The sequence below is a fragment of the Camelus ferus genome, chromosome 5 (assembly GCF_009834535.1).
Source record: "Camelus ferus isolate YT-003-E chromosome 5, BCGSAC_Cfer_1.0, whole genome shotgun sequence".
NCBI lineage: Eukaryota > Metazoa > Chordata > Mammalia > Artiodactyla > Camelidae > Camelus > Camelus ferus.
In genome coordinates, this window is record NC_045700.1 from 4,103,615 (window position 1) to 4,117,154 (window position 13,540).

Consider the following 13,540-nt stretch of genomic DNA (forward strand, 5'->3'; position numbering starts at 1 on the left):
CAAGGTCCTGACCTATAAGGTTGTAACACTTTTTCATTCATATAGAGATAAAAAGTTGCAGAATAGTAAATAACATTTTTCTTGTTGTAGGTTTGCAGGAGCATCATGACCTGACCTAGGTGGACAGCTGCGAGAACAAAGGATTTTGACACCAAGAAATTTTCAATAACCAGCCACATCCCTCCCGCTTTGTAGTATAAAAGGAGTCTGAATTCTGATAGTTCTCCAGGACATTATTCCTCCATTGCCTTGGTCTGCTGGCTTTCTGAATAAAAATACCCCAACACCTCATTTCTCAACTTATTGGCCTGTCTTATGGTGAGTTTGGATTGGGTAACATTAGAATAATTAATTTTAATTTAAGTAACCCCAAAGGACTAGCAGCTACCTTATTGGACAGCACACCTCTGGAGTCTGATTACCCTGGGTTCAAATCCTATCTCACTTAGTAGCTGTGTGTCTTTAGGGAACTTACTCAATCTTGCTGAGCCCTGGTTTCCTAATTCCTGTAAAATAATTAGAAAAATATTTTAAAGTTATTGGGAGGGAGGCAAAAATGAGATATGTGGATAAGAGCATTCAATAAATATGTTATCTTACTCGTTTATGATTTCAAACATTCATAATTTTTAAAATATATTGAATACATCATGGTCTCTCCCTCCAAAAGCTGATGAGACAGATGAAACAGGTTTTATCTATCAATTCTGTGTTATAAACAAGGTACAGGAAGCTTAGGTCCTTACTGGAAGGGCAGCGGTGTATGCCCATCGAGCAATGCTTGAACATTTGTCTTCTGGGTTCTGAAGGTCTTTGATAAGCTGTTCCAAGCACAACCAGGGTTACAGAAGACACATGCAAAACAGACCCTATTCTCAACCTGCTTAATGTCCAATGGCAGGTGAAACTGACACATGGGGAAAAGGAGAAATCGATGTTCAGATAGGTGGCTTGGTTCTGACCATGCAGAGCAGGCATCCAACAGCATCCTTGGAAAGCAGCCAGTCATTCCACAGTGGCCATGAACTGGGCCAGGCCTGTAAAATTTAATAACCTAATGGTCACACCAGTCTTTCAACAGTACTATGGTTATCTATGTTCTACAGATGAGCAAACTGAGAATTCGAGAAATAAAACAATTTGGCCTAGGGTACTGTCAGGTCTGTGATTTGACTGTGGCCAACCTATGGCCAGTATGTTAGCCTGTTACTGTTTCCTAGATGCTGGTAGATGGCATGAGAATCTTGGATCAGAGATGGAGAACTTGATTCCTTACAGCACAGCATGCAGCACAGTTTAAACTGTTTCCCCTTAACCCCAAGTTCCATCATGGGCTTAGAAGGATGGTGTGCCTGTAGTGGGTCTGTATCACAGCTGAAAAACACCAGGCTTGGGAAATTCACCATCTTATAACAAGCAACATGCAAATCTGCTCTTTGGCTCCAGATTTGGAAGTGAAAATACTTGGCCTCATCCTTCAAGGTTGCCAGCTGAAAACGCTGCCCTGGGAAAGGGCTCCCTAGAGAGTGGTCAGGGCTTTGCATTTGGGGCCAACCCAGCTAGGAGGTTTCATGAAGACTTAGGGCCTGTGGTTGGTTGTCTCTCTCAAAGATCCTAAGCTAGGAACTGATGAATACTCTTTGACTTTAAATTAAATTTATTCCAAAATAATATGGGGTCTGCTAGCCAAACACAAGTTCAACAACCCCGTCCTCTGGTCCCAGTTGAAATATTTTGACATCATCCTGTGCCAGGGAAACAAACGTTGTCATAATTAGTTTTAGGGACCTAGATCCTTTACCTGGTTTTTAAGCAACCTATATATATTATTTCTTTGTTTTTTTTTATTTTTATTGAAGTATAGATGGTTTATAATGTTGTATTAATTTCTGATGTACAGTATAGTAATTCAATTTATATATATATATTTTTTTTTAATTTCTTTTCATATTCTTTTTCATTATGGGCCATTACAAAGTATTGAATATAATTCCCTGAGCTATACAGTAGGACCTGTTGTTTGTTTATTTTATATATAGTAGTTAGTATCTGCAAATCCTGAACTCTCAGTTTATCCCTCTACCTCCACTTTCCCCTACCCCTGGTAACCACAAGTTTGTTTTCTATGTCTGTGAGTCTGTTTCTATTTTGTAAATAAGTTCATTTGTGTCATTTTTTAGACTGCATGTAAAAGTGATATCATATGTTATTTTTCTTTCTCTTTCTGGCATGTTTCACTTAATATGACAATCTCCAGGTCCATCCATGTTGCTGTGAATGGCAGTATTTCATTCTTTTTTATGAGTGAGTAGTATTCCATTGTATATATATACCACAACTTCTTTATCCAGTCATCTTTCAATAGACTTTTAGGTTGTTTCCATGTCTTAGCTATTATAAATAGTGCTGCTGTGAACATTGTGGTGCATGTGTCATTTTGAATTAGAGTTCCCTCCATATATATGCCCAGGAGTGGAGTGGGATTGCTGGATCATATGGTAAGTCTATTTTCAGTTTTTTAAGGAATCTCCATACTCCATACTCCATAACGGCTGCACCAAACTACACTCCCACCAACAGTGTAGGAGGGTTCCCTTTTCTCCACAGCCTTTCCAGCATTTATCGTTTGTGGAATTTCTGATGCTGGCCATTCTGACAGGTGTGAGGTGATACCTCATTGTGGTTTTGATTTGCATTCCCCTGATGATTAGTGATGTTGAGCATATTTTCACGTGCCTGTTGTCCATTTGCATTTCCTCTTTGGAAAAATGTCTATCCAGTTCTGCTCATATTTAATTGGGTTTTTTGAGGGTTTTTTTTTTCTTTTTTTGATGTTGAATTGTATGAGCTTTTTATATATGTTGGATATTAATCCCTTATTGGACATATCATTTCCAAGTACTTTTTTCCATTCAGTAAGTTGTCTTTTCATTTTATGGATGGTTTCCTTTGCTGTACAAAACTTTTAAGTTTAATTACGTTCCATTTGTTTATTTTTGCTTTTGTTTTCTTTGCCTTAGGAGATAGAGCCAAAAAATATTGCTACAATTTACATCAAAGAGTGTTCTATGTTCTCTTCTAGGAGCTATATGGTTTCAGGTCTTTAGTTCTTTAACCTATTTTGAGTTTATTTTTGTGTATGGTGTTAGAGAATGTTCTAACTTCATTCTTTTGCAGGTAGCTTTCCGGTTTCTTAGCACCACTTAATGAAGAGACTGTCTTTTCTCCATTGTATATTCTTGCCTCATTTGTTGTAGACTAATGGACTAGAAGTGCAGTTCTGGGCTCTCTGTCCTGTTCCATTGACCTGTGTGTCTGTTTTTGTGCCAGAACCACACCGTTTTGAAGACTGTAGCTTTGTGGTATTGTCTGAAGTCTGGGAGGGTGATTCCTCCACATTTGTTCTTTTTTCTCACGGTTGCTTTAGCGATTATGGATCTGTTGCAGTTCTGTACGAATTTTAGGATTATTTGTTCTTCTGTGAAAAAATGTCATTTTTAGAGAAGGGATAAGAAGCTGAAAGGGTTGCAATAATTACCCAAGTCCACGTAGCTGGAGAAAGGAGAGGCTGAAACCACCTGTGTCCCTCTGCACCTGGCTGTCTCGCTGCCTCTGCAGACCATGCTGACTCACCTGCCCCAAGGCCACACAACAGAGCAGAAACCCATGGTCTAATGCCCACTCCATATGTTGACAACTTTGTATTTTAATCTTTTTACTTTATTCATGATGGATTATCACTGCAGAAATGCAGACATTTTTGTCCCAGATTCAGAGACTCTGACATTCAGTGTCTGGCCCTGTCAGAAAATCGGTCGCCTCTGGCTTTCAGACATCATTTTGCATGGCAGAAAGGAGCCTCCAAGTGGACATGACTTGAGTGCATGAGCACCAGACAGATAGATGGGGGCCGTGGAGGGGACCTCTGTCCCACCAGCTCAGCCCCACTCACGAGGCCTGAGTTCCAAGACAGAGGACCATCAGCAAAAACTGAAGAGGTCTTTTTCATGAGGAAATCTGTGGGACATAAAACAGGCCTGTGTTGTTTCCAGGTCAGTCAGGGGACCAAGTGTGACAGAGAAGCCAGTAGCTCTCCAGTCCTGTGGGGACAACAGGGCCTGGGCACCAGGAAGTCTGCAGGGACGACAGGGTCCCGTGACACCTGGAGCAGGATGACGTCCCAGGAGGAAGAAGCATCTCTCTTCATTCTGGGACCCCAGCAGCCAAACTCAGGGAGGGCTGACACACAGCACACTCGTAAGCCATGCCCTGGGCCTGTTAAGACAAACCACGGGGCCAAAGATGGAACAAGGGTTTTTATTATGCAGCTAGAGGACACAAGTCAGAGATTTCCAAGAATCAACACTAAAATGTCACTTTAGAAACACTTGCTTCTTTAAGCCAGAGGAATCTAGTTCATGCAAGTGATGCTGTTTGTTAGATGGAAGCATATTTCCTTTTCTTTTTTTTTTTTTTTTTTTTAACTGAGGAAAAGTCTGTATTAGGTAGCATAACAGTGATTCCCCTTCCTGGAACTGCACAGATTATCAGCTCAGGGGGAATGCTATGGAACCTGGAGTAGGGGGAACAGTGTTCTACTGGGTCCCCTGAATCCCTGCCTGGCCTTTTCCATGGATCCAGTGGGGGAAGAGGGTCTCAGCTGACGGATACCAAACAGTTCACTCAGTGCATAGGTGTTTACCCAGCACAGTGCTGAGAACACCCAAGTGTGCATAGGAAAGGAACGAACATAGCAATTTGCACCAGGGTTCCTGCAAGAAACAGGCAAAGGTCACCATTTATTGAAGAGTCAGGAAAATTTTCAAGGAAAAGTGGCTTCTGAAATTATTCTTTGGGGCAAGTCAGAGCCAGTCAGACAAAACAGAGGGGAAAGTTAAATGCTATACACCTTACCCACTCCTTGAGAACAACACTTGTGTATATGGACACTGGTTTAAGTATCTAGTCAATATCTGGTCATTATGGAATTCACGGTAAATGGTAATTCATCTTTCACTCATCCTACATTCACTGACCATCCACAAACACCTGGCATGGCGTGGAGTGTGGGGGTGGTCAGGATGAGGTGGAATAACCCTCATCTTTGATATGGGAGCCACTCACCACCACATCAGTAAAAGTCAGAGGTAACTCATGCCCGGTGTGATAGGAACTGACAGGGACCAATAAAAATCATTTACTCGAGGGCAGCAGAGAACCACATTTTAGGGGAAACACTAAAGACAAATAAGACGTGGCTTCTGCCCTCCAAGGAGCTAACGTCTATTGGGGCAGATGGAGAGGAAACACAAAGAATTAAGTGCTGAATTGACTCTCCCTTCACCAAAAAGCTATCAGTGGGGGCTGTTCCAAAAGTTATTTTCAAGGCATTCAATTTGCCAAATTTCTGAAAGGAAATTCTGATTTAAAAGAATAGAATGTTTTCAGTTTATTAAATACTACACTAGGCCTACACTCAAGACACCCGGCAATTCTTAGTATGATTTTGCAGTCCTAGCTCTAAATCCTGAAGATCAGCAGGAAAGGGGTTAGAAATTCCTGGTCAGAGACAAAAAACTCGAGGTCAAAGAGTGTAGAAAAACACTCTCATGAAGAAGGACATTCTTAGCTGAGAAAGTTCCCCAAATGTTGCTGAAATGAGCGACCTACCATTTCCACTGTACAGACCAGATGGACACATTCCTGCACACTTATCAATGTTTCCACTGAAAGGACTTTTCCTGTCAGAAAAGGTGTCAGATTTTATGTTGAAACTTACAAGAAAAAGAAGGCAAGATTTCCTCTACAGATACATTTTCTGGAGCAAATGTATTCCTGCAGGCAAGTACACATTGCCAAGTAAAAATGATTGGCTTATTTATCTGGGATAAGCCTCATTTCACAGAATAGCATAAAATAATCCAGACTATTTACATTTTCTTTAGGAATCATCGCATCACTGATAGTAAGTTCCTAAATTCTGGCTTTGTTTAGCTCCTTGAGGTCAGGGGGAGAATCTTTTTCAATTTTGTCTTTAGAATCTAGGACAGCACCTGGGATATATTTGTTGAATGAATAAATGAATGAATGTTAGACGTTAGGAGCAAATTCTTTTTTTTTTAATTTTTTTGTGGCAGAGGCAATTAGGTTTGTTTACGTATTTATTTTAACTTTTTTAATGGAGGTACTGGGGATTGAACCCAAGCACCTCCTGCATGCTAAGCATGTGCTCTACCACTGAGCTGTACCCACCCCCAGAAGCAACTCCTGATTGGAGGCAAACATTGAAAGCAAAGGCACAGACACATGAATCTGTTTTCTACCATCTTGCAGGGTCCTTGGGTTCTTCTGTCACCTTAGATCATATACTTTCCACAAAGACTAAAATTAGAGCCCAGGAAGGTCCCCGCAGGACAGCTGGTGTGTAGGAAAGGCTTCCTCTGCTCTGAGAGGCTTAGCTGATATTCTCTAAGTTTGTGCCATGGCAACTGTTTTCAGAATGGTAAAGGTGCACACGGCACGTTCCTCAACCCAGGATCTCTTCCAGTTTCACCAGAGAAATGAAACAACAAATGAATGATAAAATAGTGAACAAGTTTGCCATTAAGAAAAAGAATCAAAGCCTTAGAAAGTACTGTGGGGATATTGCTTTGGCCTTGGGAAGACTTCAGGGAGGAGGTCACTACTCACCTGGACCTTCACAGGTAACTGCATTGTCAGCACCTGGTGCACAGAAAGGCCACCAGGGCCTGGCACTGGAGGAACTGAGCTCAAGAGCCCGCTCGTCCATTGTGTGGGGCAAGCTCATGAACTCCACGTTGCCGCCACATCTTGTGGGCTTAAGGCATATATTCTGTTGGTGTGTCATCTTTAAGTCAAAAGAACATAAATGCAAAAGGAAGTATACATGTGATTATTAAGAATGAAAAAAGAAATCATAACATAGTACCAGAGGTTGGGGTAGTCGGATCGCTTTTTCCTCTTGAGAGACCAGAAATGCTTACATGAAAATGCTTCCTGATGGAAGCCTGGCTTCATCGGCAGATCTGGAGATGTGGACTACGGGATGAAAGCAACAGGGATTATATTTCACCCTCATTACTTATCAACGGATTGTCTTAGAAAAGTTGTTTACCTTCCTAAGCATCAATGCATCAGTTTTCAAACCTTTAAAATGCGCATGTAAGGATACCTGCTCTCACATTTAGTGATGTCTTTTTGATGGGGGTACACAGAACATGTTCAGATTTAAAGGCTTGAGAAACAAATCTTCAACAATTGTTTTGTTCCTTATTCTCTATATTTTGTTTTGGAGGGTAAGAAGGGGCAAGGATGTCCAAGGTTGTTTTGGTTTTGGATTTTTGTTTGTTTCTTCTGTCTGTCTGTCTGTCTGTCCACCCAAAGGCAGCTGAATATAGGTAATAGCCTCTGCTTTCTTCCACTGACCGAACAGAACGCCTTCGAAGAAACCGCCCAGATAGAACTCATGCTCTCGCCCTTCCCCTCCCAAACAGTGAGATTTGTTTTTCTGATTCTCTGGTTGGGTAAACATTTTATTTTTAATAGACAAACAGAGCTGTTTCTGGAATGTATCTCTAAAATCACATTTACATACCTCTTCTTATTGCTGCATAGATTTTTAGCAGATGTTGGAAGAGAAGATCAAAGAGTGTTCGGAGAGACCTTAAAGCAAATGTCTTTTTAAAAAATGCTTCTGTGGCACAATCAGAATGTCCCCCTCCCGCCCATTCAGACCCTGCACATCGGAGTTCCTAACATTCACGTATTCCTATGTGGCTCTCACTGAAATGTCGTTTTCCTTAGCAAATCAACTTTAGCCCATTTTTCCCGGGAGTATGTGGCAAGATTTCCAGTCCTGGGTGTGAAATGCACCCTGGGCACCACCAGCAGATCTAGGATTTTGCCCCCACATGTTCAAAGCATCCATGACCATAGCTGACTCTGCCACACGTCCAAGCACTGCATTGCCTTTCCTCAAAATCTCAAAGCATTAGTGGAATGCATTTTAATTCAAGTATTTGACAGATTATTTAGGAGTTTCTATTTGGGGGTGCTTTTCTCTGTGCTTTTCTCTTCTTTTAAGAGACTTAAAACCCAAGAAAACTGCATGTGCTGAATAACAAAGGCGAGAGGGCCCACTAGGAAAGTTTAGTGTTCTCTTCCCAGCCCCTAGAGAGGCAGCGCAGAACAGGAGTTCAAACTTTGCAAAGGAGGCAGAGGTGGGGCTTTTTTGGTTCGTTTTTTTTTTTTTTTTTGTTTGTTTGTTTTTTGATTTAGCTTGAGTTTTTTGCATTTTCACTTTTTTTTTTTATTTTTTTTATTTTTTGCTGTGAAGGTAAATTGCTTTGTGAACGTATTAGAAGTGGCCTTTTGACAGCCAGATGGGACTGAAGTAAAATTTCCATTTTAGTCAAACTGGCTTCACACACTGTGTGATTTTCTTTATCCCCCCAGTTTAAATTCAAGGCTCCTGTAGTGATATCACACTCAATCAAAGCCGACAGGTTATTTCTATTAAAGTTTGGGGTTGAATGGAGACTAACTAGAATAGTGCTTCTCTTGCTAATATTTCATTCCAGTGGCAGAATGCAGTACCTCGGGTCGAGTTAAGAGGATAAAATTTCCAGTGCTGCCAAAATTGAAAAACAGCTTGTTAGGGTAATTCGGCTTATTTAAATAAAATCACTGTTTATTTTAACGTCCCCCCGAATTTCAGAGCTTCCTAATGCCTTTGTGGCTCCTGCCCGCCTGTGCCTTCCTGAGAATCTTAATTTTTACTCTCAGGAGATCTGGCCCGTTCCACCAGGAGGAGAGGACGGGAGTGACGCAGGCTGCCAACCTGCCAATTCCTGGTTTTTGTGCAGAACGAAAATCCATTTTATTGGATAATCTCTAGAGGAGAAGAAAGAAACACACAGCTCTGCTTTCCACAGACTTCAATTACCCTTCCAAACCTGTTCTGTTTGGTCCAAGTGTAATAAAAGCTAATTCCCCTCAATCACGGCTGCTCCTGTGTGAGCCAAGGCTGCTGCTGGGTGGACGTTGTGAATTCCGGGGACGGTAAAAGACCAGTTCATTAGGCATACAAAAATGTGCGTAGCGACCACTGTGCCTTTTGGAAGAGAGGCAAATGAAACACAACCGAAGTTTAGTCCTTTTAAAACAAAACTGCGCTTTGTCAGAGGTACAGAAGATGATTTTGCAGAGGTCTGAACTTTAAATGCATCAAAGAGCCCCTCCGCCCAAAGTGTATCTGCCAATATAAACAAAGGGAGGCCATCGTTCTTTCACGCCTCCGTCCATGCTGAGGGTGTGTCTTTACACACACACCATCTGTACAAACAGCACTTTGCTCAGCACTGTGGCCAACATAAATGTTGAGAGAGAAAATGATCGAATTTGGACCTATCCCAGGGCGTACAACCTCCACAGTTCAGATATTAAAATGGGGGAGGTGATGTTTCAGAGCCAAAAGGAATACTTCCCGGGTCACTTGAAAGGTCACCATACACCGTACTTTGTCAGATTGTTTTGTATCATAAGTGCAGGGATTTGGGTTCTTGCCCTGCCTCTGTCCCTGTTTATTTGTACGATGTGAAGAAACAGTATAGCCTTTCCCAGATTCTCTCCCAGTAAAAGTGGGGGTTACAAAGAGAGACCCAAGTCCGTAAGAACTTCCATCTGCAACATTTGTAAGTTTTTAGCAGAGACAAACACTTGGGAATAGTTCAAAGAAAGGCTCAATCATTCAGGAAGGGACAATGAGCAGAAATCTGCCTGGGCCAGAGCAGTGGGGTGCAACTGTGCACAACACAGGCATGCTTCTGCCTGGCAACCTGCATCCCAACGAGGGACTGGGAAATTAAGTAACTTAGCACATGAATAAAGACAGAGTAGTAACCTGAGTTAAATACAAAAGGGAATATTAACATGGTCTTAAGAGAGAATCAAAAGATATATTTAAGAAATATCACCCTCGATGTTCAGGATTGATTAAAATAAAATAAAATGATTTAAATGTTAAGGATTTATTAAATACATTCCTTATATCATACTCATTGTTATGCATTTTTTGCTCATAACTTCACTGAATCTTTAAATCAACGTCTTGAGGTAAGTGTCATGATTAAACCCATAAAAGTGGATGAGAAAACTGAGTTGGATGTATTAAGTAACTTATCCAAGTTAAGAAGTGGTAAATATAGAATCTGAGCAAGTCTCTTCAAATCCATATTTCCTTCTGATGATAATTGGGTTTTTTCTGCCCTCTATTGAAAAGATTTAGTTTTATTCATTTTTCCTTTTCCCCTAGAGCAATACAGAAAATTACACATTTTATTCCTATTCCTGAAATGATTAGCCTTCATTTCTAATCAACATTATTAAGGCATACCTGATATTCACCAAGATGCATTAATTTTAACAATGCAGTTTGATGAGTTTGGACACACCTGTGTAGCCACCACCATAATCCAGGCATAAAACATTTACATTACACCTAACAAAAATATCCGTATGCCATTTCCCAGTCCATCTCACCCTCCCTCAATCCCAAGCAACCACCGAAATGCATTCTGTCTTTAAAATTCAGATTTGGATTTTCTAGGGACCCATATAAATGGAATTACACAGTGTGTACCCCCTTATATCAGCTTTATTCACCCAGTATGTCTGTAAGATTCTGCCATGTTGTTGTGTGTATTGGATAGTTTATTCCACATTATTGGTGAGGAATATTCACTGTATGGAATTACCACAGTTTGTTTATCCACGCATCTGTTAGTGGGCAGTTGGATTGCTTCCAGGTTTTGTCCATTAAAAATTAAGCTGTGAAAACCATTGATGTACAAGCCTTTGTATGGGCATATATTTCATTTATCTTAAGTAAACACCTAGGGCTGTAATTGTTGCTAGGTGACATGTTAATTGTACATTGAACATTTCATATAGATATATGTAATCTCATATAACATTATATAAATTATAGATCTGCAAAACAGTTTCTCAGAGTTAGTGATGGTACCATTTTACTACCCACCAGGAATATATGAGAGTTCTATCTGCTCTGTGGTTTTCCCAGCATTTAGTTATTTTGTGGAACTCTTTAGTTTTTGATATTCTAGCATGTGTGTCATGGTGTCCTAGTGTGCTTTGAATTTACATCTCCCTGAGGACTGATCACGGCGGCCAGCTTTTTCTGTTCTTATTGGCCACTCCTACCTCTTTCTTTGTCAGTGACTGTTCAAGTCTTTTGATGGCTCTTATCTTAATTGGCTAGCTGTCTCATTACTGAATTGTAAATGGGTCTTTATATATTCTGTATACGAATCTTTTTTCAGGTATATACGTTGAAAATATTTTCTCCAATTCTGGGCCATCTTATTATTTTCTTAATTTCATTTTTACAAGAGCAAACATTCCTTTTTCACTTACTGACTTTATGTTTCATTGATCTCTGTGTTAATCCCTCTGCCAATACCGCACTTTGGTGATTGCTATGAGCCATAAAGTTGAGGACAGTAATTGCTCCCACTTTAATTTTCTTTGTCAGATTGTTTTATCTTTTCTAAAGTCTAAGCACTTCCACATAGAGATCTTGGAATAAACATGCCTGTGTCTATTAGCAAAAACTTGCTTGAATTTTGATAGAACAAGTCTTTTTTTGTTTTTTTACTTTGGTTGCTTTTTGATAGAACAAGTCTTAAGCATATGTATCAACTTGCAGAGAATTGACCTATTTACTAGATTGAGTCTTCTAATCTATGAATGTGATATTTTTCCTATGCGTGTAGGTATTCTCTCATTTCCTTTATTACCGTTTTGTAATATTCAAAATTAAGATCCCATACATTTTTTTAATGAATACCTAAGTATTTCTTTTTCTTGCATTGATGAGTTCAGTTTCCACATTCTTGTTGTTAGAAATATGATTGATTTGTACATGTTGAGCTTGTATCCTGTGACCATGGTGAATTCATTTACTAGTACTATTGTTCTTCTGGTTCTTAGTTTTTTTTTAAGAATTTTTTTTAACATAGTGATATCATCTGCAAAAAGAAATTGTTTTGTGGGTTTTTTTCCTTTTTAACCTGTGCCTTTTATTTATTTTTCTTGCCTCTCACAGTGAGTAGACCTTCTGGTACAATGTTGAATCTGCGTGATGAGAGGAGACATACGTGCTGTATTTCAGATCTGAAGGAGAACGCATCCAGTCTTTTGCCGTTAAGTACGGTGTTCAAGTTTCTTGTAGATACTCTTTACTGTTGAAAAAGCTATCCTTCCATCCCTATGGTTTTCCTGTTTTCAATTTTCCTGATTTCTGCTCTTTTATTTATTATTTCCTTCCTTCAGCTTGCTTTGGATTTATTTGGCTCTATTTTTTTCTAGCACCTGGAGGTAGGAAATAAAGTCATTTATTAGATAAATCTTTTATTTTCTAGTAACAAGCATTTAGTGCAATAAATTTCCCCTCAGTGCTGGCTTATCTACACCCCACAAAATTTGACATATTATGTTTCCATTTTCATTCAGTACTGTTTTTTTATTCCTTTGATACTTCCTCTTTGACTCATATTTAGAAGTTTTAATTAATAAGGTTTGCTTTATGGCTCAAGATACAATTTATCTTGGTGAATGTCCCATGGGAACTGGAAAAAACAATATATTCTGTTGTGATTGAGTGCAGTGTTAACTGTATATGTAAATTAGGTCCCGTGGGCTTATTGGGCCATTGAATTCTTCTATCATAGTGCTGATTACCCATCTTGCATCTATATTAGTTGTTGGGGAGGGAGCAGGGGGAAGGGGGAGGGAAGAGGGAGGGTTGAATTTCCCAATTGTAATTGTGGATCTGCCTGTTTTATTTCAGCTCTATCTGTTTCTGTCTCACATATTTCGAGGCCCTGTTGCTTGGTGTGTGTATAGTTGGAATTGATACATCTTTCTGGGACATTAATCCTTTCACCGTTATGTAATGTCCCTCTTTGTCTCTAGTCATTTTCTTTGCTCTGAAGTACACTCGATCAGCTATTAATATAGCCACTCATGTTTGTTTTGATTAATGTTTGCATGACATAACTTTGTCCACCCTTTTACACCCAACCTACCTATGTCCTTGAATTTGAAGTTATATTTTTGTAAAGAACATATAGTTGGGTTATGTCCAATTTATTATTTTATAACCTTGATTTTAGTGTCACTCTCTAAAGAAATATCAGACTTGTCCAAGTTTTCAAAGATATTCCTGTCTGATTTCTTTAGAGTATTTATGGTTTTAGCTTTTACATTTAGATGTATAACCCATTTTGAGTTAATTATTATGGCTAGTCTGGGAAAAGGTCAAACTTTTTTTGAATTTTTTGCATATGGATATTAACTGTTCCACCACCAATTTTTTAAAAGTCTGTCATTTCTCATTGAGTTATCTTGGCAATTTGTTATAAGAACTATTGACCAGTTATTTGTGGATGTGTATCTCTGTACTCCCAATATTTGTTTCGTTTATTCATGTTTATTCTTA